Here is a 26,042-nt window from a genome sequence, read left to right on the forward strand (position 1 = left end):
AGTACACATTTTGTCATTTTGAGTAATAACATGGTTAATTAGAGATGCTGGTAAATATTAAATCTGTTCATTAAAAGTCGAATAGTAACAGTTTCAGAATTAACCTTCCTTCATCTACAGACATTATTAAAAATAATTTAATTTTTGTTCAAATTTCTGTCTCCAAAAAAGTACTTTATAAAATCAGATTTTCACTAATGCTTTTTAAAATAATACAGATTTTTAAAAGCCATTAACCATGTTAACTTTTTTTTTTATTTACTCTTTTGGGGTGGGGAGAAGAGAATCATGTGCTTCTTAAATTAGGATCAAAAGTTTTACTTCTTTGGACCTGAAGAATAGGAAGTATTCGTTTTGCTCAATGTTTGTATTGCCACGGAAATCAGTAGATATATATTGAATGAATGTCTTTTGTATTTTGGTTTTGTCTGGCCTTTTGTTGGTTTACTTGTTTTGAGAAGTGAAGGAAGTGAGAGAGAAGAGAATGGTATCAAGAGTACAAGGGTGCAGCTTGAAGGGCATGAACTCCACAGTATAATTTACAAGGATTATTTTTTTCTTGTTGCTCCTAAATCTAGAAGAATATTAAAATGATCTTGTAAATAATTTAATTGTTTTATCTTGATCTTTCAGGCAAAAAATCACAGGTAAGGCCACTTATTGATTTAATTAGACTTGATTTCATGGTTGTAATTGAAAAATTCGACATGATAGAGCAATTGATGTAAATATATTTTCACAGTTTTTGAGTATTTGGTAAGGTTGAAGTACATTATGGAGGCTTTTTTAGTAGAATTCTTGGCTTGTTACATGATTTGGATCTATATGCTAGGATGACATAATAAATATAGTACTTTTAAAAGATATGTTAAAGGTCTTACTCTACAGCTCAGTTACTAAGAAGTTTCATTCTGTGTATGTATTGATATTTTCTTCACTGTCTAGTAAATTGCATCAAACTTTTCATGTACTGTATTTCAAAGTTATTTCCTAGTTAACTCAATTTTCTTTCTTTCAAAGAAGCTCCTTCCACTGATCTTTGAGAATATGTACCAAAACTAAAGCTTAGGATTTGAGGTGCCTGTATTATCTTGCCTTATCATAGTTGGTAGAGGTATGTCAATTGGGTTTTGACATTTTCTTACTGAATCACCAGCTGTGTTTCCTGGATTGACAGTATTTAGGAAGCAACGAAGGAGAAAAGGATGGCATAGGCGCCAGTTTCCTGCTCTTGATCCTGCTCTTACCAAATCTGTTGAACAACTGGAGAATTTAAGAACAGGCAGATGGAACTACTCCTCCTCTCTCCTAGCTGCATTCATGACTCAGTGGGAGTTTAAAGCAGCTCTTGTTGGTTATTAGTTGGTGGCACTTTAGGGAGCAGTGAGGACTGGGAATGCCTTGCCAGCTTCAAGTTTAGTTTTCAGTATTTAAAGTGTTATCTACAGGTAATTCTAGCTTTGATTTTTGTTTTTTTTTTCACTTCTCTATTCTTTCACATGCTCTGAATAGGGCATCTTGTGTTGGACATCAGGAGTAGCCTGAACTTGGCTGAGTAGGGCTCCTAGAAAACATCGCTGGGCTTGGCAGGTACCACATTGACATGTCCCATGCTTGTTAATGTATATTTCTGAGATTTTAAAAGTGCATTCAAGACCAGCCTGGCCAACATAGTGAAACCCCGTCTCCACTAAAAATACAAAAACCATTAGCCAGGCATGGTAGCAGGCACCTGTAATCCCTACGTGGGAGGCGGAGGCAAGAGAATTGCTTGAACCTGGGAGGCGGAGGTTGCAGTGAGCTGAGATTGCGCCACTGTACTCCAGCCTGGGTGACAGAACAAGACTCCATCTCAGGGAAAAACAAAAACAAAAACAAAACATATAGATAAAATTCACATTGAGCAGTTTCTTCCCACTATCCCCTCTCCCCAGCCCTTGGCAGACACTATTGCATGTTCTATCTCTGTAGGTTTGGCTGTTCTGGATATTTAATATAATACAACATATGAACTTTTGTTTCTGACTTTCACTTCATATGTTTTCAAAGTTCATTCATTTTGTAGCATGTGTCGGTACCTCACTCCTTTTATGGCTGAATAATATTCCATTGTATGGATAGACCACAATTTATCCGTCTATTGATGAACATTTGGTCTGTTTCCATCTTTTGCTAGGTTTGATTTTGAGCATGTTTAAATTGGTATGAAAGTGAGTCTCTTGCCCATTCAATTTTGGGTAGTCAGAAACATAAGGTTTTTTAACTCTAGAGATTGTTTTGTTTAGCCTGTCTGATATTGAGAGGGTAAGCTCATTGCTGAGATCAAACACTCGTTTCTTCGTTCTGCAGATCTTGACTTGAAGACACACTGTTAGATATTGTATTAGGTAAGAGAGCTAAAAAAATTTGTAAGACCTAAAGGAGTTTGTTTAGTGTGGGTTGTGTTTTTGCAAATAAATGATTCTAAAACGATGTGCTAAGTGCTTGTAATAATGGTTTTAAGAAATAACTACCTCTATACTTATTTTGGGCTGTTGTTCCCCTTGCACCTTGACTTTTGCCCGTTGGTGGTCTCTACAGTTCCTAGAATGCTGTTTCAAGACCTTTGCACGTGCTGTTCTTCTGCCTGGGAAGCTTTCTAACAAGTTTTTGCCTGCTCAGCTTTTGCTCATCTTTCAATTCCTGCTTAAATGTCTTTTCAAGGGAAATAATTCTCCTTGATCCTCTGAGATTAGGTTAGGCTTCCATTTATACATAAAAGACAACACCCTGAATCTTGTATTGCACTTATCACAATTGTAATTAAACATTATTTAGGTAATTATGGGGTATACTGTATCCCTGCTGGATTATAGCTGTAAGAGAGGAGACCTTGTTTATCTTGGTTAGGGTAGTATCCCCAGTTTTCAGGACATGTGGTAGGCAAATGTAACTTAGCAAATATTTTTTGAATGAATGAATGTGTGAATGAATGAGCACAGAGCCCCTGGCAGGCAGCAGGGTGTGTGGAAGGGAGTGCACCTGTGAAAGGGAGTGGCATGTGGAGTGACCCTGTTGGGACCAGTCACAGAAGGAGTCTTCATTTGAGCTAGGTTCTGAAGGTGGAGTGGGATTTCATCAGATAGAGAAGGAATTAAAGGACACAGCTGCACACACACATGTACCAGTATGAAAGAACAGAAGAAGTTTCCATATGGCCCTTACTAGATAAGCTTTCTTTAAGCATGATCAGTTTTGGTAGTCTCAGGTCAGAGGAAGAACTGGGATAGTGAGGATTGCAGGCAAATCCTGAGTTAGGAGATGTTGAACAGTGGTCCAAGAAGAGGGTAAGAGGACCTAAATTCACACAATGTCAATATATAAGTCAGGGTATAGAGCAGGAAAGAGATCCATTGTAGCTATTTTCAGGAATCAGGTACTTACCAAGTCATTGGAAGGGCTGGAAGAGGGAAAGTCAGGGAGCCACTGCTGAACTGCTTTCAAGGCCACACATACCACCACTGCTACCACTGCACCACTGTCATAACTGCTTCTCACCCAGGAGACTGGCATGCTGATGGGGGAATAAGGCCTATGGAGCTGCAACCACTTAGTGTCTGTAGACGTTTTTTGTTAGTTGCCCTTTCTGTAGGAATGTGGCCTCTGTCCCACTTGTGCTTTCCATGTGCAGATAATTGGCAGATCCTAATTATGTCCAATACCTTGCCTTCAAGGGAGTCTTTTAGCTTTCTAACTTTTTCAAAAAGTAGAAACGTGTAGAGCCCATTTGATTGCAAGAGCCAACCCAAGAGTTCATGTTTTTCATTAAGTCTTTGATATTTTAGAGTTGTTACTTTTAAAGTGTAGTAATATTTACTAAAAAGTAAAGTTCACCTTGGGAACTGGTGTTTATTATGATGTTGATGCTTATAGGACAAATTTATATAAGTGAAAGTCTGATTATAATTCACCTAAAGAAATTTGCCAATCTAAAAGTTTCCTCAAAATGTGAAACTTCAGTCTGATGGGTCTGTTGTTCTTGTAATTCTGCTGATCTCGAGGTTTTTCCTGATTGGGCAGAGCCCTGGTATCAGAGCTGGGATGGAAACCATTGGTCTCTGACTCATCAGTTTAAAATTTGGGCTGCATGTTGTCTCCCCTCCTTTTGTTCTTCACAGTTCTTCTTTGTCTTTTTTGTTTGTTTGTTTGTTTGTTTGTTTAAGATAAAACTTTCAGTACTTGACTTCATTAATTAAGGAGACTTACATCTCCTAAATTGTTGCTTTACAAGATATATATATATATATATATATATATATATATATATATATATATCTTTCTCCACCTTTATTAACCTATAACGGACTTGAATCCATGCTCTCTTTAAGGCAAAGTAGAATATTTGAAACTATATACTTTATAAACTCAAAAAAGTGCTTTGGCATTTTTTTTTTCTTTTTGGTACAGGGTCTCACTCTGTCGCTGGGCTGGAGTGCAGAGGTGCGATGTAGGCCCTCTGCAACCTCTCCCTCCTTGGTTCAAGCAATCCTCCCACCTCAGCCTCTCAAGTAGCTGGGGCTACAGATGTGTGCGACCATGCCTACCTAATTTTTGTATTTTTTGTAGAGACCACGTTTCGTCATGTTGCCCAGGCTAGTCTTGAACTCCTGGGTTCAAGTGATCTGCCTCCCTCAGTCTCCCAAAGTGCTGTGATTACAGGTGTGAGCCACCACACCCAGCCCCTTTTGCTTATTTCAAACGCTTCTACTAATCGTCTTTTCACGGATTAGAATTAAGCCATTTTAGTTCAGTTTCTCAATTTTCTCAATGCAAGAAGATCAAAGAAACTTGGAGGCCATTTTGTAGTTATTATCAGAAGAGTTGACCGCCTTACATTCTTACCACTGTAAAGAGTTGATTTAACAGACATTTAATTTTGTTGATAAATCAATATTTTCTGGGCACTAAAAAGATTAAGTACTACGTTAGATACTACTGTGTGTGTTAAAAAAGTTTTGGATGCCGGGTGCAGTGGTTCATGCCTGTAATTTCAGCACTTTGGGAGGCTGAGGCAGGTGGATCATCTGAGGCCAGGAGTTTGAGACCACCCCTGGCCAACATGGCAAAACCCTGTCTCCACTAAAAATACTAAAATTAGCCAGGTGCAGTGGCACATGCCTGTAGTCCCAGCTACTCGGGAGACTGAGGCAGGAGAATTGCTTGAACCCTGGAGGCGGAGATTGCAGTGAGCCGAGATGGCGCCACTGCACTCCAGCCTGGGCGACAGAGTGGGACTCCATCTCAAAAAAACAAAAGCAAAAAGTTTTGGATATAGTTGTCTACAAGCTAGTTAGAGATCTCAGTAGACATGAAACAATTACCAGTTAACTTCTAATCTATGTTTACATTGGTAGATTCATTAGAAGTTTAGAGATAGGGTAGCTCCATTGTGACCTGGAGAATGTTAAAAAAAAAAAAAAAAAAAGCAAATAATAACATTACATATATACTCACAAATTATATAGTGTTTTTTTTTTTTTTTTTTTTTTTTACCAGAGATGGTGTACTTCACACTTTACATATACTAACTCATATAATCTTCAAAACAACCTTTGAGGTAGGTAATATTATTACCCAGGTACACAGAACTTAAAGTAGTGGAGCCAGAAATTTTTTCATTAAAAAAATTTTAGGAGGCCTGGAGCAGTGGCTTACACCTGTAATCCCAGCATGTTGGGAGGCCGAGGTAGGTGGATCACCTGAGGTCAGGCGTTTGAGACCAGCCTGCCCAACATAGTGAAACCCCATCTCTATTAAAAATACAAAAATTAGTTGGGTGTGGTGGTGCACTCCTGTAATCCCAGCTACTGGGGAGGCTGAGACAGGAGAATCACTTGAAACCGGAATGCGGAGCTTACAGTGAGCCAAGATCGTGCCATTGCACTATAGCCTGGGCAACAGAGCGAGACTCCATCTCAAAAAAAAAAAAAAAAGAAAAAAACAACTTGGAGGGGAGTGACTGGCACTTTCTTAGGACCTGGGGATTAGCAGGGGATAGGTAGATAAGGTTCATGCTCAAAAGGATCTGTTAGTCATTGGTGTGGAGAAAAGAGTTAACAAAGCAGGCCTTGCGGTGGTTGGCTGACATCTGAGGGGAATCTTGGGGATGGTCCCACCACCCTAAGTAATGAGTCTGTCATTGTGCCTAAGTTGTTTGTATAATAAATGTGGTTTATGTTGAATATCTGCTTTTCTTCTGGGATTCTGGAATTGGCATATGTGCCAGCCAGGGGTACCTACATGACCAGTCTCCCTAATAACCTTTGGCACTGAGTCTCTGATGAGCTTCCCTGGTTGGCATCATTTTACATGTGTGGTCACAGCTCAGTGCTGGGAGAATTAAGTGTGTTCATTGCAACTCAACTGGAAGGGAGCACCCGGACGCTTGCTCCTAATTTCCCCTGGACTTTTTGTGCCTTTCTCCTTTGCTGATTGTGCTTAGTATCTTTTTGCTATAATAAATCATAACGATGAGTACAACTGTATATTGAATCTTTTGAATCTTCTTAGCAAATTACTGAACATGAGGGTGGTCTTGGGGAACTCGAAGCATAATTGGTAATATATATTTTCTTCCAGTATATTATACAGGACATGTTGGAGCCTCAGTATATCTGTGCTGGCTCTATAACCTAGCCTGCTAATAAGGGTACAGTCTGGAGGAGCAAGGATGAGCATTAGAGGCTTTTATAACCTGGGGAAATTGTGATTTTATTGAGATGAGATAGGGGTGGGAATCTGAACTGTAGAGTCAGGATTTGAGCCCAGGAGATATAGTCTGTGCTGTTAACTATGTTTGATGGTATGATAGATAAAACACCTGTTTTTGTTGTAGAAATTTGTGATGTAAGAGATTGTTGTTGGGAAGACTGTCACCTTCGGCTAACTTAAGGTTTTTCTCAGATTATTGCCAAATGTGTTCAAATGTGGACAATATCTTCATTTTAGTTTCCCTCCTTGCATTTAATAGCAGAACCACCATAACTTCAAAATACCAATTTAAACAAATTGGAATTTTTGTCTCATCACTAAAGTTTATTTTATTTATTTATTTTTTCCTTGTTATAGAGACAGGGTCTCATGCTGTTGCCCAGGCTGGGGTGCAGTGGCGTGATCATAGCCCATTGCGGCCTCTAACTTCTGGGCTCAAGTGATCCACCTGCCACAGCCTCCCAAGTAGCTGGGACTACAGGCTTGTCACCATGTATGGCTAATTTAAAAAAAATTTTTTTGTTGGGTGTGGTGGGGAGGGGCCTTGCTATGTTGTTTGGGCTTTCAAACTCATGGCCTCAAGCAATCCTCTTGCCTAGGCCTCCTGAAGTGCTAGGATTAGAGGTGTGAGCCACCTCACCTTGCGTAAACTCTATTTTAGAAACTTACTGAGTCCACAGATAAGTGCTTTAGTGTTTTTCTTTGTTTTTTGTTTTGTCTTCATATATATATATAATTTTTTTTTTTTTTTTTTTTGCTATATCCTTAGGTCAGATACTGGTCATCTACCTGGGCTTTTTAAACCATAGAAACAGCATGATAGAATTGAAAGAACACTAGCTTGGTTGAGCAAAGCTAGGATTCAGTCCAAGCTTTGCCTCTGACTTGCTTAGTGACCAGTTGTCCTTGTTCTCTTTAATCCTTATTGCAAAGATTTATTTCAACCTTGTATGGTCTGTGTTCTTTCTTGAATCCCATACCTTGTCACTTCTTTTTTTTTTTTTTTTTGAGATGGAGTGCCAGTGGCTCGATCTCGGCTCACTGCAAACTCTGCCTGCCGGGTTGATGCCATTCTCCTGCCTCAGCCTCCCGAGGAGCTGGTACTACAGGCGCCCGCCACCGTGCCCAGCTAATTTTTTGTATTTTTAGTAGAGACGGGGTTTCACGGCATACCTTGTGACTTCTATGTCAGTGTTTACTATTATTATTAAAAAATTACATTATTGAGAGTTTATTTTTTGAGTCCTATTGAGATATGGATTGTCATCAAACTTTTATAGTTTTTATTTAAAGCTTTTCACTGATGATTTAGGTCTTGCTGAGCAAATTTACCTAGTATTATCTTTAATTATCCCAAGCTATATCACACAACTCATACAACTCTTCCCCACAGGTTGAGGAGTCCTTTTGTTTAAAATTTTTTCACTGTAATGCTTCCTTACTATTAATGTCAGTATTTCTACCTCAGATGTTAGGTAGAACTGTGTTTAACTTGGAGTGGCATTTAGTTACTCAGATGTTAGGTAGAACTGTGTTTAACTTGGAGTGGCATTTAGTTACAGTATCATATAGAAGTGATTTTTAAAATTATTTCACTTAAAACAGAGCTTAGATAAAGTGCTCTTGGAAACATGCTAATTTGATGTTTACATATATTTTGAGTGATAAATGTGAGGACCTTGAGGGTCCGAAGGAAAGAGAATTAAAAGTAATTCTAATAATCTTCCATTCTCTGTGGCCCCTATACCCCAGCAATTTTTGGTCTCCATTTGACTAGAGATCCAAGTGATTGATGGTAGACCTTCAGATGTCTCTTATTGATCTTTTATAAAGAGTGCCTTTCATTGAGCAGTGATGAGCTCAAGCCTAAACTTAAGAAAATAAGGGGAATTCTGTGGGAAATAATATTTGGGATAGCTTTATCTTCCATTATAGGAAAAATTCATAAAAATTATGTTTAGCCTAGGGCGTTATTTAGTTCATGCATTTCTACTCTTGGAAGTTGCTTTTGGTGTAGGGTGATGATGGTGCACAGTGACAAAAAAATTAACAGAAGAATGTTTAAGTGAAATGATCATCACCAGTATATTAATTTCCTATTGCTGCTATTAAAAAATCCTACAAACTGAATGGCTTAAAACAATACAAATTTATCATTTTAGCAGGTTTGCAGGTCAGAGTCCAAAAAGAGTCTTATTGAGCTAAAGGCAAGGTGTTAGCAGGCTTGCATTCCTTTTGGAGGTTCTAGGGGAGAATCTGTTTTCTTTTCCAGCTTGGAGAGGCCACCTGCATTCCTTGGCTCATGGCTCCTTCCTCCATCTTTGAAACTAGCAGTGTGTCATCCTTGATTCTGCTCCTCCTTGCCCTCCACTTCCATCATTACATCTTCTCTGGCATGTTTATGACCTTTTGGATTTATCTGGGTAATACAGGACAATACTGCCATCTCAGTGTCCTTAAGTTATTCACAGAGATTCCAAGGATAGAACAGGACTTCTTTGGGGGCCATTATTCTGCCTACCAAAGTGGATTTGTGATAAAAATTATATATGGAATCTAGATTTTTTGTTTTTTTTTTTGTTTTTTTGAGATGGAGTCTTACTCTGTCGCCCAAGCTGGAGTGCATTGGCATGATCTCGGCTCACTGCATCCTCTGCCTCCCCGGTTCAAGCGATTCTCCTGTCTCAGCCTCTGGAGTAGCTTACAGGTGTGTGCCACCACACCCGGCTAATTTTTGTATTTTTGGTAGAGACGGAGTTTTGCTGTGTTGGCCAGGCTGGTCTCAAACCCCTGACCTCGAGTGATTTGCCTGCCTTGGCCTCCCAAAGTGCTGGGATTACAGGCTTGAGCCACCGCGCCTGGCCAGAATCTAGATTTTTATAAGTGGTACAGAGTTGGGTGTATTTAAGATGGTATGGGATGATGAAGTACTACTTAAATTAGCCTTTCTCACAGGACCTATTTAAAAATACATGCATGCAAGAGTCATTTAACGATCTCTTTGCAATGGGATCATTTATGTAGGAAATCCTAAGAAATTTATAGAAAAGCTATTAGAATGAATAATTGAGTTTATTAAGTTTACAGAAATAAAGTGACTATAGAAAAAGTAACTCTATATACTAGCAACAAATAATTGGAAGTTGAAATAAAAATTATGATTTATAATAGCATAACAATATGAAAACTGTGGGATAAATTTAACAAAATATGTGCAAGACCTGTATACCAAAAACTACAGAAGATTGCTGAGAGAAATTAATGAATACTGTACCTAAAGAAGTGGAGAGAGGTATCAGAGATATCATGCTCATGGATTAGAAGACTCAATATTTTTAAGATGTCAGTTCTCTCCAAATTAGTCTCTAAATTCAACATAATTCCAGTCAGAATCCCAGAAGGCTTTTTTTGTTGCAACTGACAAGCTGATTCTAAAATTTTTAATGAAATGCAAGGGACCTTCCAAAATCAAAACATTGAAAAACAAAAAGAATGTTTGAGGTCTTACACAACCTGCCTTTAACAGTTATTAAAAAGCTATAGTTATCTGTGGAACATAATACATAGTCCAGAAATAGACTCACATATTATGGTCAGTTTTTAACAGAAGTGCCAAGGTAACTCAATGGAGAGAAAGGATAGTCTTTTCAACAACAACAACAACAACAACAACAACAACAACAACAGAATGTATAATACCTTGAACCTTACCTCAGACCATTCACAAAAACTAATTTGAGATGGATCATAAAACTAAATTTAAGAGCTAAAACTATAAAACTGCTAGAAGAAAACATGGGGGAAAATCTCTGGGACCTTGAATTAAGCAGAGGATTCTTGGATAGGACACAAAATTATATTCCATAAAGTTAAAATTGAGAAAATGAACTTCATCAAAATTAAAAACTTTTGCTTTTCAAGAGACACTTAAAAGTCATAGATGGCTGGGAAAAATATTTTATCTGGTAAGGACCTTTATTCAGAATATCTAAAGAAATAATGCAACTTAATAATAAGACAAAGTAAAACAAGCACTTGAATGTTCATAGCAGCATTATTCATAATAGCCAAACACTGGAAACAATTCAAATGTTTTATCAGTTGACAAATGGATAAAGAAAATAGTGCGTCCATACAGTGGAATAATGTTTTACAGTACAAAGCAATGAACTAGTGGATGAGTCATAAAAACATTATATTTACAAAAGAATCCATACACAAAAGACTACAGAGTATACATTACAATTACATGGATTTCCTGGTTTTTTTTTTTTTTTTTTGAGTTGGAGTCTCACTGTGTCTCCCAGGCTGGAGTGCAGTGGTATGATCTCAGCTCACTGCAGCCTCTGCCTCCTGGGTTCAAGTGATTTTCCTACCTCAGCCTCTCAAGTAGCTGGGATTACAGGCACATGCCACCACACCCAGCTAATTTTTGTATTTTTAGCAGAGGCGGGGTTTTGCCATGTTGGCCAGGCTGGTCTCGAACTCCTGACCTCAGGTGATCTGCCCGCCTTAGCCTCCCACAGTGCTGGGATTACGGTTGTGAGCCACTGCGCCTGGCCATAATTACATGGATTTCTATTAAATAAAAGGATAAAACTTATAGGGACAGAAAACAGGTCAGTGGTTGCTAAGGATTGGGATGAGGGAGTTTATTTAAAAAAAAAAAAAAACAATGCATAGGCTAGGAATGGTGGCTCACACCTCTAATCCCAGCACTTTGGGAGGCCAACGCAGGTGACTCACTTGAGCCCAGAAGTTCGAGGCCAGCCTTGGCAAAATGACGAAACTCTGTCTCTACGAAAAGTGAAAATAAAATAAAAAAAAAATAGCTGGGTGTGGTGGCACGTGCCTGTGGTGCCAGCTACTTGGGAGGCTAGGGTAGGAGGATCTCCTGAGGAGGTCAAGGCTGCAGTGAGCCATGATTGTGCCACTGCACTCCAACCTGGGCAACAGAGTAAGACCCTGTCTCAAAAACAAAAACAAAAAACATACAAATATGTTGTTTACTTCTTTTGCTGATGTTAACAGTTACTGTAGATTATGTAGCAGTTTCTCAATTCTTTTATTTGAATTTTTGTAACATATACACTCCTAAAGTTATTTTCATCTTCCTTGAAAATAAATTTAATGGTCTGAGTAAAGATTTTGCAGAAGTGATAAACTTCTTGATGCTGGTTTAAAGAATGAAAAACCTTTGGTGCCTTTTGTGTGTGTGTGTGTTTTTTATTTGTGTGTGCCAAGTCAATTAGAATACTAATGAGTACTTTGAAAACATTATGGAAAACAGTGGTTTAATGTTTTGTTTTTCTTGAGGAGTTGTGTTATTCATACACAGCTCTAAAGTTGCTTGTGGAATCTTTAGAACATCAGGTTTTTTGATGTCTCTAGGTGCAGGATTTTCTATTAGGTGCTAATAGAGCTGCAGGAATAGCAGGTAGGGGTTCCTTTTTCATGACTAAGAGCAAGCAAGTTCTCTAAGAAGCAAGTGTGGCATATCTAGGCAATATATTAATGCAAGGTTTTGAGAAAATTTAAAATACAAATGAAATGGTTAGCTTTTGACAGGAGAAAAAAGATCAGGAAGAATATGGATCAATTTGTGAGAGAGTAAGATGGGTCTGAAATGTGAGGGGACAATTAGTTGATGAAGTCATTTGCTGAAAATAAGGATAGTGGGACATCATAGGGGATTTAAGGTTATTCTCTGCACAGATTTTTTTTTTTTTTTTTTTTTTGAGATAGAGTCTCCCTCTGTCGCCCAGGCTCGAGTGCAGTGGGGCTATCTTGGCTTATTGCAACCTCTGCCTCCTGGGTTCAAGCGATTCTCCTGCCTCGGCCTCCCAAGTAGCTGGGATTACAGGCGCCCACCACCACGCCCAGCTAACTTTTGTATTTTTAATAGAGATGGGGTTTTGCCATATTGGCCAGGCTGGTCTCGAACTCCTGACCTCAAGTGATCCACCTGCCTTGGCCTCCCCAGATGCTGGGATTACAGGTGTGAGCCACCACGCCCGGCCCTCTGCACAGAATATTGGCTAATAGTAAATGTTTTAAAATAATTTAAAAGTTTGTAAAAAATAATCCCTCTCCACTGATTGGTATGTTTTCTAACTTTTGTGGTTACATATACTGCTGCTATAAAGCTTTGTGTGCACACTTTTTTTTTCAGAATAAAATCTAAGGTCCATGTTAAAGAGTATACCAGATTAAAACCCGTTTGATCTGTATTGCCAGAAGTGTTGGGACCAGTTTACCTTCCCACCACTACTATCTAAAGAATGGCTAGGCAAGTGCTGTGGCTCATGCCTGTAATCCTAGCACTTTGGGAGGCCGAGGTAGGCGGATCACTTGAGGTCATGAGTTCATAACCAGCCTGGCCAACATGGCGAAACCCTGTCTCTACTAAAAATACAAAAATTAGCCAGGCGTGGTGACACGTGCCTGTAATCCCAGGTACTTGGGAGGCTGAGGCAGCAGAATCACTTGAACCTGGGAGGTGGAGGTTGCAGTGAAAGGAGATCGTGCCACTGCACTCCAACCTGGCGACAGAGTGAGACTCCATGTCAAAAAAAGAGTGGCTGACTTATTGTACCCAGTCTGTTACTGGGTATTCATATTTTTAAAAGGCTTCCTTAATACAGTTGGTGAAAATGTTATACTATTTTGCATTTTCTTGATACTCTTAAGATTTAACTTTTTTTTTTTTTTTTTTTCGAGGCGGCGTCTCACTCTGTCGCGCAGGCTGGAGTGCAGTGGCACAGTCTCAGCTCATTGCAACCTCCGCCTCCCGTGTTCAAGCAGTTTTCTGCCTCAGCCTTTGGAGTAGCTGGGATTACAGGTGCCCGCCACCACGCCTGGCTAATTTTTTTTGTATTTTTAGTAGACGGGGTTTCATCATCTTGACCAGGCTGGTCTTGAACTCCTGACCTTGTGATCCACCCGCCTTGGCCTCTCAAAGTGTTGGGATTACATGCATGAGCCACTGCGAATATTGAACATTTTTTAATGTGCTCATTGGTCATTTCTATTCTGTTAGGATTTGCCCCTACATTTTGGGAGGGTGGGATTGGCAACCCTTTTCACATTTCTCTCTTGACCAGTCATTGGGCCAAGAGAACACAAAATTCCAGACAGCATTCATTCTTCTGGGTATCCTGGTGGGCCACACCATTCATCTCCATATTCCACCCATAAGACCGTGAATAAGTGGGTTGAGCATTTTGGAAAAATATTTTCAGTTTCAGATCTATATCTATATATTTTTCAGTAATTATGGAATTGTTGAAAGTTTAGAGATACAAGAGACCTGTATGGTATCTGTTCGAGTCTGCTATACTAGAGAGATAAAAGAGGTTAAATGACTTGTTAAAAGCAATGGAACAGTGAGAGAACATGGGAGTGAACCCAAGTCTGGAAATCTGTCTGTTACTTTGTCAGGTCACGTATTAATGTGTTACCCTTGACCTTCACAAAAGATAGCACCCAACTTTTTAATCTTTTCATTCTCTTTAAATTCAGTCCTTGTGCACAGTGAGAAGGGAGGTAAATTGTGGGTTTTTATGCTTAACCAAACCGTTATCTATGTAATGGCAGCATATTAACAAGATAATTGGTTATCAGAGTGAGCAAGGATTATCTATTATTTATTTAGCCAATTTATTCAAACATAAATTTGGCAATAATGTAAACATGTTTTCAAAATTTGGGATGATATTTGTTGTCATCTGCAATGTTAACTAGGAACAAATGGTTATCTCTATATAAATCTGTAAATAGCGTGGAAATAAGAGGTATTTGTAAATATTTTTGTGTTTGAGAGAGATTGTACAGATAGATGGAAAGCACTAGAGCATTGGTGAAGGGGTGAACAAAATAAAGAGGGCTTTACTGTGCTTGATCAGACTTTTGAAATTTTAAGCTGATTTTTTTAAGGATCCTAAGTCACCTGGGCAAAGAAAGAAATTATAGATTTGGCAAGGGATAAACTTTAAGACCATCAGGTGAAGCAAGGATTATGGATTCTTAAAAATTAAGCTTCATTTTCATTTCTCCTTTTATTTTATAACATTCTAATGATCACCAAATCCTTAAATGATCACCAAAGTTCAACTTCTTTGCCAAAGTAAACTAACATTTAAAAAATTTCAGGGGAGTGAATGCTGTATGTGTAGATTTTATTAGTTCCTTAAAGAACTTTCTAAGTTTTTCAGTGTCCTTATGATATTTTGAACTTGTTTACATTTTTATTCCTTCTACCCAAGTTTATGTGATAAAGTAAAAAAAAGTAGTTATATGGTAATATTTCGTGTGTAATATTCTTCCTCCAGTTGTCTGTGGGTTAGTAGTCACTGCTCTGCTCTTCTCTTTTAGAGGCACACTAGGATAGGGAAAACATGGGCTTTGCAAGCTCACTGCTCTGTTTTGAAGGCTCAGCTCTCCCACTGCTGGCTCTGATTTCTTTCTTTCCTTTCACTCCCTCCTTCCTTCTTCTTGGTGGGGATGTGGTATTTAAACTTTATGAGCTCCAGTGTCATTACATGTAGAATGGTAATACCTGTGTCACAGGGTTGTGAGGATTAACTGAGCTTGTGAAGTAATGTCTGGCACAAAGTAAGGGTTTGATAAATGAGTAGGTGTTTGGTAATTATGCCAGGTCTTAGTTTTTTTTTTTTTGAGCACTCATTCATTTTATTACTTTGCAGGAAGCATTTGTGAATTATATTTTGTTTGGTAAAAAATGTAATTGAACAGATTCTGAGACTAGACCAGTGCAAAAATACTTGATGGAAGCCTCAGGAAAATAAAGTAGTTAATACTTTTTTTTTTTTTTTTAACTTTTTATCTGCTGATTCACTGGAGTAGACATTAGTGAGAGATACACAGCAGAAACCCTACCCTACCTTGCCCTGAGGAGCCTTTACTTTAAAGAGGCAGGCCATAAACACAGAGTGTATTCTGGAAAGTGTAATGCAAGCTTTAGATGTTAAATAAATTCAGAGAAAGTAAAAATCACCAAGAATGGGGGCTGGGGAAGGTTTTTAATAAAAGAGGTAGTTCTTGAGGAAGAGTGAAATCAAACTTAAAGGAGAATGGCAAAGCTATTTCATGTAGGAATAACCAGGTAAACAGGTTTGTGCATATACTTAGTGGACGTGCTTTATACGTACCTTTCTGAAGACAGGTGTAAGTACTGGGCAGAAATGTCAGGGAGAAAATAGACAAAGGGACAATTGTTGATTTGGGAGTTATCGGCATAGAAGTGTTTCCTAAAGCCATATTACTCCATTCAACACTTGTCTAACCAGAGGGTCAATGATGAAGATTTTGTAGAGAGGCAATGGGATGAAGTAGAATCGTCCCGTTCTTTGTGAGGGAAGACTGTAAGGAAAACCAGAACAGAGAAGCCTTGGGAGAAGAGGTTTTTTTAATTTTTTTATTATTTTATTTTATTTTTTTAAAACAGAACCTCACTCTGTCACCCAGGCTGGAGTGTAGTGGCACCACAATGGCTCACTGCAGCCTCAAACACCTGGGCTCAAATGATCTTACCTCAGCCTCCCAGGTAGCTGGGACTACAGATGTACACCACCATCAGAGGAACTAGAAAACGCCATTTGATTTTTGTATTTTTTGGTAGACATTAAAACTATTTTCTAAGCTCTTATGAAAATTTCTGTGGTGAAGCTGAACCCAAATTGCTTCAGAGTCTGTTTTTTTACCTGCTATGCAGTGCAGTAAGATTTAAGAAAGTGAATCTTTAGTATTTTTATGCTTTTCTTAGGCAGTCCTTTACCATTTTTAACACCTTTGCCACATTTCATTGCTTGTTTTGTTTTCTGTGTTTAGTTTACTTTTGAAACAAATACGTATTTTCTCTTGGGATTCTGACAACTTATGTGGTCTGTGAAGAAAATTGTTTGGAATTTGTTTCGCAGCGGAAGGAATGTTATTAATATGGGTGTAAATGGCCCTTGAAATAAGGCTTAATGGAACTTTTGTCGGGGTTACTTTGTTTTGTTTGAGGAATTATAGTTAACTCTTGAATAAACTGATACAGTTGACAAAAATTGGTTTCTGGGAGACTGGTCAGTGTATTTTTGAAAAAACACACATTTCTTTTTTAGCACATTTGCTTTCTTACAGAAGTACAATTCTTTTTGTATAAATGAATATAATAGTGTCTTTTCAGTACAATTGGGCTTCTTAAATATTTGAATACAGTATATACGAAGTGGTGGTTTTATAACATATATCTGCCCTCTGTTGGTGAAAATGTGTTATTGCTGTGAATTTAACAGCTTTAGTCATTTCTTTGAATGTAATAATACTCTGTAATTTCAAAAGTTGTCATAAAACTAAACTTGGGAAAAAATACCCTTATCGTTTGAAAGGAATATTCTCTTTGGGACAGTTCTGCACAATGAATTATTCTGCCCAAAATGCCAGTAGTGCCCTGTTTGAGAAATATTGACCTAATATACTGATGATGATGATTTTTACATTGTGGCTGTCTCTCTGTGTTTTTTTTAAGTTTTTCTGTAAGTTCTCGGTTTGTCCTGTCCAGTGTGGAAGTCACTAGCCATAAGGCTATTTAACCGAATTTAAACATTCACTTTCTTAATTCCAGTAGCCTTATTTCTAGGCTTCATAACCACTGTGGCTAGGAGCTAATGTGTTGGATAATGCAGATTATAGAATGTTTCCAGCATCATGGAAAGTACAGTTTGACAGTGCTGTTTTAATTTTTAAATTTTAAAAAATGAGGATTATCATTTTCATGAAGTAATCATTTTCTTAAATTTGTGATGAATTTCTTTGCCATGTATTCTTTTCACATTACAGCAGTTTCTCAAAAAACAATTCCAGTTAACCAAGGGAAATATATTTAGTAGGATTTTAGGTTATTAAGATTTTATTGTACCATGTAATTTGCTGCAACTTATATATTTATTGCTGAATGATTATAGTACATTTTTCTCAATGTAGGGCATTGAGTATTTCTAGTATTTTGCTTCTCTGTTTTGAAGAGTAAAGTTAGCTTAAGAATAGTGGTCATTTTTTTGCCACCATTTAGTTGAGATAATAGCTTCTTTACTCTTTTGCTGCATGTTTGGGATGGAAGGAAAGCTATGAATCAAAACATACGTAGAGAAACTATAATGTGTGAATCACAGTTGAATATATGTTGGATGATTAAAAAAATACATAGACACTTGACCCAGTTTCTCCTAATGGTAACATCTTGTAAAATTATAGACGAATGTCACAACCAAGATACTGATGTTGATACAACCCACCAATCTTACTGTGACTTCTGCAGTTTTGCTTGTACAGTAATTTGTGTGTGTGTGTGTGCATGTATTTTTATTCAATTTTATCAAAAGTGAAGATTCATATATCTGCCACCATAGTCAAGATATGGAACAGTTATATACCACAAGAATCTCTTGTGTTGCCCTCTTAAAACCACACACACTTTTCTCTGTCCCACCCCACACATCCATTCCTAACCCATAGCATCCATGAATCTGTTTTTCACTTCCAAAATTTTGCCATTTCAAAAATGTTATAAAAATAGAATCATGCAATATGTAACCTTCTGGGATCGGCCTTACTCAGTGTAATTCTTTCAAGACACATCCAAGTTGTTGCGTCTGTTAATAGTTCTTTTCTTTTTATTAAATAGAATTTTGTGATATGTTTGTACCATAGTTTGTTTAACCATTCATCTGTTGAAGGACCTCTGGACTGTTTGTAGTTTTTTAGTATTAAAAATAAAGCTGCTGTTAACATTTTTGTATAGATTTTTGTGTGGATGTAGGTTTTTATTTCTCTGGTAAGTGCCCAGTAGTGCAGTTTGCTGGGTTGTATGGTGATTGCATGCTTAGATCCATAAAAAAAGTGCCAAACTTTTCAAAAGTGGTTGTACCATTTTATACATCTACTAATGATGTGAGCTATTTAGTTTGTCCTTTGCCAGCATTTGGTGTTGTGACTGTTTTTTATTTTAGTAATTATGTTAGATGTGTTGTAACAGTGATATTGGCTTCAATTTGGATTCTCCTAGTGGTTTATGGTGTTGAACATCTTTTCATGTGCCAGTTTTCCATCTGTATGTCCTCTTCAGTGAAATGTCTGTTCATGTTTCATTTTCTAAATAGATTTTGTTTTTTACTGTTGAGTTTTGAAAGTGCTTTATATAGTCTAGATACTAGTTGTTTGTCAGATATGTGCAAATACTTTTTCCTACTTTGTAGCTTAACTTTACATCCTCTTCACATGGTCTTGCATAGAAGAAAAGTTAGTTTTGAAGAGGTTCAATTTATTAATTTTTTTATGGACTGTATTTTTAGCAAGTCTAAGTACAATTTGCCTAACCCTAGATCCCGAAGATTTTCTCATATATTGTTTCCTAAAAGTTTTACAGTGTTACGTTTTATATTTAAGTCCATGATCCATTTTGAGTTGCATTTTATATATGATACAAGATATGGATCAAAGTTTTTTTTTTTGCATATGGATATTTGATCCTTTGAGAACATTTAGACAGAGTCTTACTCTGTCACCCAGGCTGGAGTGCAGTGGTGCGATCTGGGCTCACTGCATACCCTACCTCCCAATCTGCTTCAAGTGATTCTCATGTCATGCCTCAGCCTCCTAAGTAGCTGGGATTACAGGTGTGCGCCACCACGCCTGGCTAATTTTTGTAGTTTTAGTAGAGATGGGGTTTCACTATGTTGGCAGGGCTGGTCTTGAACTCCCGACCTCAGGTGATCCACCCGTCTCAGCATCCCAAAGTGCTGGGATTGCAGGTGTGAGCCACTGTGCCCGGCCTGAGAACCATTTCTTGAAAAGATTAGTCTTTCTCCTTTTGCACCTTTTTAAAAAAGTTAATTGACCATGTATGTCCAGGAGGGAGCACTTCTGAAATTTATTATGTTCCATTGATCTGTTTGTCTGCCTTTATGCCAGTATTGTACAGTCTTTATTACTGTAGCTTCTTAATAAGCCTGGAAGTAAGTAAGGTAGTGTAAGTCTTCCAACTTTGTTATTTTTTTCGAAGTTGTTATGCCTATTCTAGGTTTCTTGAATTTTCATATGAATTTTAGAATCACTTTGTCAATTTCTACAAATAATCTCAGATTTCAATGGGGAATCATTTGAGTCTGTAGATCCATTTGAGAGAGAATTGACATCTTTTAATATAGAGTCTTCCAATCTGAACAAAATATATCTCTCCAATTATTTAGATCTTACTTAATTTTGCTTGGCAGTATTTTATAGTTTTCAGTGTATGGGCCTTGCTTATTTTTTGTTAGATTTTTCCATAAGGTTTTATTTTTTAATGCTATTGTAAAAGATACTTTAAAAATTTTAATTTCTGATTATTACTGGTATATAGAAATACCGTAGGTTGCTGCATACTTAGGACATCTTGCAACTTAGTTAACCTCATTTATTTGTTTTCATAGCTTTTTTCGTGGATTCTATTAGGTCTCCTACCTAGACAATTATCATCCTCGAATAAAGGCAATTTTTGCTTTTTTCCAATTTGAATACCTTTTATTTCCTTTTTCTTATTTTATTGCACTGACTAGAACCTTTAGTAAAAAGAAGTGGTGAAACTGGACTTGCTTGTTTTGTTCCTGATACTAAGGGAGAAAGGGTTCAGACTTTATCTTTTATGTAAAAGTCTTACAGATACCTTTTATCAAGTTGAGGAAATTTCCTTTGTTGCTAGGTTGCTGAGAATTTTCATCAGAAATGTATGTTGAATTTTATCAAATGCTTTTCTGCATCTTTTGAGATGATCATATAGTTTTTAAAATCTTTTTTTTTGTTTTTTGAGACGGACTTTCGCTCTTGTTGCCCAGGCTGGAGTGCAATGGTGCGATCTCGGCTCACTGCAACCTCCGCCTCCTGGGTTCAAACGATTCTCCTGCCTCAGCCTCCTGAGTAGCTGGGATTACAAACATGCACCACCACGGTCAGCTAATTTTGTATTTTTAGTAGAGATGGGGTTTCTCCATGTTGGTCAGGCTGGTCTTGAACTCCTGACCTCAGGTGATTCGCCCGCCTTGGCCTCCCAAAGTGCTGGGATTACAGGCCACCCGGCCGGTTTTTAAGTTCTTTAATATATTGAACTACATTGATTTTCACACATTAAACTGCTTTCCTGGGAGAAACTACACTTGGTCTTGATGTATCTTTTATATATATATATATTTTTTTGAATTTGATTTGCTATGATTTTACATATTGTCATGAAGGGTGTTGAACTGTAGGTTTTATTTCTTGTGATATCTTTGTCTGGTTTGGTATCAGAATAATTTTAGGCTCACCAAATGAATTAGATAGTATTCTCCTCCTCCCCCTTCCCCCCTTCCCCACTGTTTTTTTTTTCCCCTCAATTTCTGGAGGAGTTTGTATAGAACTGACACTATTCCTTAATCGTTTGGTAGATTTCCCCAGGAAAGCTATCTGGGCCTCGAGTTTTTGTTTGTTTTTTGCTGAGCAGATTCAGTTTATTTAATCGATATTAGGCCATTCAGGTTATCTTTTCCTTCTGGAGAGAGCTCATTTGTGTCTTTCAAGGAGTTGGTGCACTTATAGCATAAAGTTGTTTATGATATTCCCTTATTATATCTGTAGAATCTGTAGTAATGTCGCTTCTATCATTGCTGATATTGGTAGTTTGTATTTTCTCTCTTTCTTCATCAGCCATGCTAGAGATTTACCTATTTTATTGATGTTTTTCAAATAATCAGTCTTTATTTTCATTGACTTTTTTGTGGCTTTTTGGTTTTCTACTTCACTGATTTTTTTAAAATTTTTATGGGTACATATAATAGTAGGTGGATATATATATGGGGTACATGAGATATTTTGATATGGGCATACAAAGCATAATAATCACATCAGGGTAAATGAGGTTTCCATCACCTCAAGCATTTATCATTTCTTTATGTTACAAACATTACAGTTATACTATTAGTTATTTTAAAATGTGTGATAAATTATTATTGACTGTAATCACCCTGTTGTGTTATCAAATACTAGATCTTACTCATTCTAACTATATATTTAAACCCATTAACCATCTCAATTCTGTGGCCCTCTGCACCAACCCCCTACTCTTCCCAGTTTCTGGTAATCATCATTCTACTCTCTATCTCCATGAGTTCAATTGTTTTAATTTTTAGCTCCTATAAAAGAGTGAGAATGTGAGAAGTTTGTCTTTCTGTGCCTGACATTTCACTTAACATAATATCCTCTAGTTCTATCCATGTTGTTGCAGATGACAGGACCTCATTTGTTTTTATTGCTGAATATAGTACTCCAATGTGTATATGTACCACGTTGTCTTTATCCATTCCCCTGTTGATGGACACTTAGGTAGCTTCCAAATGTTGGCTATTGTGAATAGTGCCACAATAAACATGGCCGTGCAGGTATCTCTTCAGTATAATTATTTCCTTTCTTTTGGGTATATACCTAGCAGTGGGATTGCTGGATCGTATGGTAGGTCTATTTTTGGTTTTTTTGAGGAATCTCCGTACTGTTCTTTATAGTGGCTGCACTAATTTGCCCTTTTCTCCACATCCATGCCAGCATTTGTTATTTTCAGTCTTTTGCATAAAAGCCATTTTAACTGGAGTGAGATGATATCTCATTGTAATTTTAATTTGCACTTCTCTGATAATCAGTGATGTTGAGCACCTTTTCATATACCTGTTTGCCATTTGTATGTCTTCTTTGGAGAAATGTCTGATTAGATCTTTTGTCCATTTTAAAATCAGATTATTATATTTTTTCCTATGGAGTTGTTTGAGCTCATTATATATTCTGGTTATTAATCCCTTGTCAGATGGAGAGTTTGTAAATATCTTATCTTATTTTGTGGGTTGTCTCTTCACTTTGTTGTTTCCTTTGTTGTGCCAAAGCTTTATAACTTGATGTGATCCCATTTGTCCATTTTTGCTTTGGTTGCCTGTGTTTGTTGGGTACTACTCAAGAAATTTTTGCCTGGGCAGAGTTTCCCCAATGTTTTAGTAGTTTCATAGTTTGAGGTCTTAGATTTAAGCCTTTAATCTATTTTGACTTGAATTTTGAATATGGTGAGAGATACGAGTCTAGTTTTATTCTTCTGCATATGCATATCCAGTTTTCCCAGTACCATTTACTGGAGAGACTGCTCTTTTACCCAATGTATGTTCTGGGCCCCTTTGTCAAAAATGAGTTCACTCTAGATGTATGGATTTATTTCTGGGTTTTCTATTCGATTCCATTTGTCTATGTGTCTATTTTTTGTTGTTGTTTTTGAGATGGAGTCTCGCTCTGTTGCCCAGGCTGGAGTGCAGTGGCGTGATCTTGGCTCACTGCAATCTCCGCCTCCCAGGTTCACGCTGTTCTCCTGCCTCAGCCTCCCGAGTAGCTGGGACTACAGGTGCCCACTACCATGCCCGGCTAATTTTTTGTATTTTTAGTGGAGACGGGGTTTCACCATGTTAGCCAGGATGGTCTTGATCTCCTGACTTCATGATCTGCCCACCTCGGCCTCCCAAAGTGCTGGGATTACAGGCGTGAGCCACTGCGCCCAGCCTATGTGTCTATTTTTATGCCAGTACCATGCTGTTTTGGTTACTATAGCTATGTACTATAATTTGTTTTTGTTTTGGTAGGCTGTTTTAGAAGATCTGTAGTATAATTTGAAGTCAGGTAATGTGATTCCTCCAGTTTTGTTCTTGTTGCCTGGACTATTCTGGGTCTTTTGTGGTTTCATGTAAATTTTAGGATTTCTGTGAAGAATGTCTTCTTCTTCTTCTTTTTTTTTTTTTTTTAAGACAGAGTCTTGCTCTGTCACCAGGCTGGAGTGCAGTGGTGCAATCTCTGCTCACTGCAACCTCTGCCTTCCAGGTTCAAGCGATTCTCCTGCCTCTGCCTCCTGAGTAGCTAGGACTACAGGTGTGTGCCATTACAGCCAGCTAATTTTTGTATTTTTAGTAGAGACAGGGTTTCACCTTGTTGGCCAGGATGGTCTCCATCTCTTGACCTCATGATCCGCCTGCCTCGGCCTCCCAAAGTGCTGGAATTACAGGCATGAGCCACCGTGCCTGGCCATCATTCTATTTTAATAGGGATTGCGTTGCATCTGTAGATTGCTTTGGGTAGTGTGGACATTGTAACAATATTGATTCTGACAGGTGGAAAGGCCAGGTTGGCTAAAGCTTTGGCCTCCAGCTTTGGAAAATGGCATTGGGGGGAAGGATGGAGGAGTTGAGAAAATGAAAAACTGTGAGACCTGGAAGTTGATTTGAGACTCATATATTTAAAGCAAAATTGGTTAAAAATTTAAGGGGTTTCTTGGGTATCACTCAAAGTATTGAAGATGACCCATCTTTGGATACCCAGCTTCTCTTAACATTACTCACTAGAAGCTCATTTTAGACCCTGATTCTATCTTTTTCCTACAGTCATCATAACAAATCTTTTGTTTATTCATGTTGTGTTATTTTTAGCATTTTTAACAGATGTGGTTTGTTCTTACCCTAATCTAAATGAAGACAGGTGCCCAGGAAACTATACCAACCCTCTTGAAGTTCAAATGGTTGTAATCCTTTGGAAAGTTACTTTGTGGTGGATTTTCTGTTTACATCTTGAATGCTACATCCAGTATCACCACAGCAAACTCAGAAATCGAGGCTATAACTTGATCTACTGACGGATAAGGCATCTCAAGAGATTTGCGTTAATGATACACTCCACTGGCAACACAATAATTCTCTTCATACTGTGTTGCAGCATTCCTTCCTGGAAACCCGCAGATCAGATTATATCTTGATCTCCTTCTGGCCATCCTGGCCCTGGTGCTGATCTGTTTTCTGATGTGTCTGCTCATTTACACAGTGAAAATCTGGAAATTTAATAAAGCTAAGCCATATCCTGATGTACTTGAAGAAGGAAAAATCTGTACTTAACCCAGCAGTATTACCTCAGAGACTGGATTCAGGACTATTTGAAACCTAGAAGAAGTTGTTGAAAAGCAAGGAGACATAATAGTATATATGAAGCGACACAATGAAGTGTTGAGTGACTGTTGGCTCTCACTTCCTTGGACCTAGCCTGTTAGCCAAGTAGAATGTGAGAGGCTTACAGTCTTGACAGCAATTGAAGAAGAATCCAGAGTAATCTCACAAGCTGCCATAGAGAATTGCAGCTTTTGCTGAATAGCATTTTATAATTTTTGTTGGAAACCTGAATTTGGTTCTCACCTGTGTGGCTGTATACTATATAGGGTTTGGGGGTAAAGGTACCTTGTAAACACCTTAATAACTTGAGGATAATGTCTGTTGTTTACTTTTTGAAATTATTTAACTGCTTGGTTTATCTTAGGATCAAAGGTATAATTTAAACAACAACAACAAAAATCCAATATTGAATCTTTCAATCCATGAACATGGAATATATTTCCGTTTTTTTGTGCGTCTTTTTCAGTTTCTCGCATCAATGTTCTATTCACTGTGGAGATCTTCCATTTCTTTTCAAGTTTATTTATCTCATTGTATTTGTAGCTGTCGTAATGGGATTACTTTCTTGATTGCTTTTTCTCATTGTTTGCTCTTGACGTAGAAATGCTACTGATTTTTGTATATTGATTGTGTATCCTGCAACCTTACTGAATTTGTTTATTCTAATAGTTTTTTGGTAGGGTCTTTAGTTTTTTCTAAATATAAGATCATATTACCTACAGACAAAGATACTTTGACTTTTTCCTTTCCAAATTGGATGCCCTTTCTTTCTCTTGTCTGATTGCTCTAGCTAGACATTGTTTGACTATTATGCTGAATAACAGTAGTGACAGTGGGCATCCTTGTCTTGTTCCAGGTCTTTGAGGAAAGGCTTTCAGTTTTTCCCCATTCAGTATGATACTAGCTAGGGGTGTGTCATATATGGCTTTTATTGTGTTGAGGTATGTTCCTTCCATACCCAGTTTTTTTTGGGTTTCTATCATAAAGGGATGTTGAATTTTATCAGAATCTTTTTCAGTATCAGTTGAAATGATTATTTGGTTTTTGTCCTTCATTCAATGTTGATATGATGTATCACATTGGTTAATTTGCATATGTTGAACTATCATTGCATCCTTGGGATAAATCCCACTTGGTCATGATGAATGAACTTTTTAATATGTTGTTTAATTTGATTTGCTAGTATTTTGTTGAGGATTTTTGCATCAGTGTTCATCAGGATATTGGCTTCCTTTTCTTTGATGTGTCTCTGGTTTTGGT

At 37.6% G+C, this 26,042-nt stretch overlaps 1 protein-coding gene and 1 pseudogene across 4 annotated transcripts in view; both read left to right on the forward strand.

Moving 5' to 3' along the window:
- Positions 1–26,042, forward strand: part of SMAP1 (small ArfGAP 1) — a 193,518-nt gene that overhangs the window by 2,002 nt on the left and 165,474 nt on the right. The gene's annotated exons all lie outside the window — the stretch shown is intronic.
- Positions 4,347–24,898, forward strand: LOC103784639 (transmembrane protein 192-like; annotated as a pseudogene).

This window comes from Pan paniscus, chromosome 5, assembly GCF_029289425.2.
Source record: "Pan paniscus chromosome 5, NHGRI_mPanPan1-v2.0_pri, whole genome shotgun sequence".
Classification (NCBI taxonomy): Eukaryota; Metazoa; Chordata; class Mammalia; order Primates; family Hominidae; genus Pan; species Pan paniscus.